Here is a 4238-nt window from a genome sequence, read left to right as displayed (position 1 = left end):
TGATACCCATCCTTTGCCAAGGACAGATGAGCTGGTGGATAGACTTGGTTCAGCCAAGTTCCTCAGCACATTTGATCTCATGTCAGGCTATTGGCAAATAGCCCTGACTGACCATGCCAAGGAGAAAACTGCATTATCCACCCCAGTTGGCTTATACCAATTTAAGGTGATGCCTTTTGGACTAAAGAATGCCCCTGCTACATTCCAAAGGATGGTTAATCAGGTTCTGAATTGGATGGAGGACTTCTGCATGGCATACTTGGATGACATTGCAGTGTTCAGCCCTACTTGGAAAGAACATGTTGACCACCTAGGATATGTTTTGCAGGCTCTGCAACAGGCCCATCTGACCATCAAGGCAAGCAAATGTCAAATTGGTCAGAGTAAAGTGGTCTACCTTGGGCATGAGGTAGGAGGTGGTGAAATAAGGCCTTTGCTCAGCAAAATTGAAACTGTGCAAATTTGGAAAACCCCTTATACTCAAACCCAGGTGAGAGCCTTCCTAGGCCTCACTGGGTATTACAGGAATTTCATTGAGAACTATGGATACATAGCTTCATCACTGAATGTAATCTCTTCTCCCAAGTTCCCTAAAAAGGTCAAATGGAATGAGGAGTGCAATCGGGCATTTGAAAGCCTGAAGAAAGCCCTTTGTCAAGTTCCAGTTCTCAGAGCTCCTGACTACCACCAACCCTTCATTGTACAGACAGATGCTTCCAATATAGGTATAGGTGCAGTACGCAGTCAATTGGATGAGTAAGGTAGGGAACACCCCACTTGCTTCATCAGTAGGACACTGAAGGAACCTGAGACAAGGTGGGCAACTATTGAGAGAGAATGTTTTGCCATTGTGTGGGCTTTGAAGAAGTTTAGACCATACTTGTATGGATCTACTTTCATCATTCAAACAGACCACCAACCCTTGAGATGGTTGATGCAAATGAAAGGGGAAAACCCAAAACTGCTAAAATGGTGAATCTGCCTCCAAGGGTTTGATTTTACCATTGAGCACAGGTCAGGATGTCACCACCAAAATGCTGATGGTCTCTCTAGGATGTTTATAACCGACTAGAGGTATGAGACTCATCCAGGAGTGGATTAGATCCCCCTGTCCCTTAGTGTGGGAGGGGCGAGTGTTAGGGAGAATTCTCATTCTATGGCTAATTTCCCTTAACTATCGAGTCCCCCAGCAGCTTTGCTGGATTTGAAGGGTTTGTTTCTTTTTACCTGCTAAGAGTGAGACTCTTTTTCCCACTCTTCGGCATTTTTGCTATGTGTGTTCTAGGCTATTTTTTTGTGTTTAATGCCTATGGGATTTTCTCTCACCCATAGGAACCATCTTTATGCACATGTGTTAGTCAGTGCAGTGACACAGGAGTGTTGTAGCGACCACCAATTATAGACTCCATACCCTCGGACTGACTACTGTGTCCCAGAGCATGTAAAGTCCCCATTGGCTTTACTAGTCAAATCGTACGAACTTAACCAGTCCAACCCATCTTACTATGGAGGTACTGGAAAGGGTTAATAGTTTTTCCCTTGGGTTCATTTTCGAGGGGGTACCTTAAAGTCCCGCTCTTTAAAGTTTCGGGCTGGTGGCAGTGGTTACTACCAAAAATTGTCAACCGCGGATATTTTCCTATGGGATTTTTCCATTCTTCGAGGCTAAAACTTTTACTGACAGCCTCTAACATACCGCTGGTTTATTTTATTATTAACTTTACTCCGATAGGTTTTATTTGCCAGAATTTTAATATAACTTCTTTCTCGTGTTTTACTCTGAACTCCTAACCCAGGTCGGGATCCTTTGTTTGCTCTTTTGGCGGGCTTCTGCCAAGAAGCCCTCCTTTCGGCGCCTCTGAGTCTGGGGTGTGTCTGTTGTTTGGGAGGGGGAGTAGAACCCCTGGACAGAGTTGCCACAGCAACTCAGGTCGCACTCTAACCTGATAGGCTGGAGGGTCTCCCACCAAGAAGACCACACCACTGTGTGAGTGACAGCTAGGCTGTATGAATGGGTCTCTTTCTGCATAAAAGCAGGGTCCTGAGGACTGGAAGAGCAAGACGTCGCCACTGGAACTACGGAACCGAAGGGGAGAGAAGCCACAGACATCTTCAGCATCTATACCACCGGTGAAGCACTGCCAGATCGTCTCACCACTTTTCTTCCACACGAGAGGAGATCTTAATCGAAAGAGACTTCTTCCCTTGAGCTTGTAAGAGGATTCAATCCAGCACTACAGCTAAGTTAACGCCTAGTCTAGAATACTGAATGAAAACCCTTATTGCTATATCTTTATGTCCAGTTCGTGTGTTCTGGATGACTACCCCTATATAACACCCCTCTCTTGGAATCCCCCTGACCCCACTGAGCCAAGAAGTAGTTCTGTTTTGCAAGTTAAAAGGTTTATTTGATAATTTAAACAATAGATATATATATCACACTTTTTAATAAATTAATAATTGAATATCACACTTAATCGGATATGGTAAATATTAACAACGGAGAATCTGGCACTAGCACACTTCCTTATAATCACTAATGAGTTGACATGAAATGGATAAGGTAGCACACTGGTAAATAGGTACAGAAGTATAAGGTGGTAGAGAATGCTTTATGTAAGCTCAGGTGGATGCAATATTCAATGAATGCAGTACAGAAAATACTCAATATGATTTCAACCAAACAATGTAATCACTTTTCTCTGGCAATCCCCTCCCCCCTTGATGCAAGGCAAGGAAATGGAAGGAAAACACACAGTTCTCAGAAATGCAATCAAATGTGATTCAGTTCACCCCAGCAAGCTTAGACTACAGAAGTTTAAAACACAGGCAAAATGCTTTTATATGTGCTAGCAATGGATGAGAAATATGCTGGAAATGCTTTTAATTCCCTTTCAGAGGTTCAGGGTGAGTGGTATCTAGTTAATATTAGTCCAGGCTCACACTAGCAATGATGCAGGGATAGTTAGCAGGTTAAACGAATTTCTGGCAAAGAAAAGCAAAACTGCTGTCTTTTTACACGTGGAGAAATTTGCAAATCGCGGCAAAATTCGCGGATGCGCAGAGCGCTATTACAGAGGAACCACAAGGACTATCCCTTTCGTTTTGGGGTCGTAGGAAAGCCTAGGATCTCAGCTTCCAGATGAAAGTTACTGCAAGTCTCTAAGACAAACGGTCGCGGAGATATGAGCGATTTTGTGAAGGTCGTTTTTGGTTTTGCAAATTTTAAAAGCTCAAAATGACAAGTGACAGATTTTGCAGCTAGAATGACAGGTGACAGATTTGGAGCTATCAGGCAGTTCTACTTAGGTTAAATAGATTGAATTATATGATTTTAACTAAGAGATGTGTTCTGAGTTTTGCGGAGTACTCACAAGAGATTTTGAACCGTAAAAGCGACTTGGTCACGGACTTCAGTCTGGTCAGGTCTTCCCGAGTTCCGCTCACAGCGCCTGGCCTCTGGAACTGCTCGTCGCATCGGGGTCAGCACTCTGGATACAATGGCCTGGTCTCTGCTAGGCACCGGTTCTCTGGGTCGGGTCCTGCCTTCTCTTTGGATATCTCTGTCACCGTGTTCTTGCAAAAGTTCTTGGCAAAATTCAGACGGCGTCAGCCGGCTGTCTGAAGAGTTCAGTTGCAAAAAGATTTTTAGGCCTGCTGACAAATACTCTTGCTGGCAGTGGCCTTTTTGGTTAAGGTTCTGAAGTCTCTGTTTATCTTGGAGTCTAAGTGTTGGCTCTTTGAAGATTGATGGAGGTAAGTATGGATTTTTCCGGCAGAGCTTCCAGCGGCAGATGGAATTGAAGGTCCCTACCTGTCCTCTCTGTCTGCTTTTATGTGTTTTTAGAGTGGGTGTGTATGTTGCATCACTAGACTTGCCCCTCTCACTTGTCATTGGTCAAATTTCCATTCCTCACTTGATTGGGGAAGGAACTGTGAGTCAGAGTGATGTCATTTTATGGCTTGCCAAGAGGGCACTCCCCTGTCAGATTGCACACATTCTATATTTGATAATAAAAGACATATTTCACAGTTACACAGTTGCTTGAAATTACATATACATGGTGTGGCTGAATTTAGCCATGTCTCTGTCCAAATCTGCTGTTTCTAAGAGCTTGCATTCAGAAATGGCAGATAATTGACTTTTTAACTGATTTTTCAATTTCTGACATTGACCCAACTTTACATACATGTGCGCAGGGAGTATGGACATTAACTGATGAAGTTTCAGATTTTTA

This window comes from Ambystoma mexicanum, chromosome 9, assembly GCF_040938575.1.
Source record: "Ambystoma mexicanum isolate Mex_15411 chromosome 9, UKY_AmexF1_1, whole genome shotgun sequence".
Classification (NCBI taxonomy): domain Eukaryota; kingdom Metazoa; phylum Chordata; class Amphibia; order Caudata; family Ambystomatidae; genus Ambystoma; species Ambystoma mexicanum.
Note: the sequence above shows the minus strand (reverse complement) of the source record.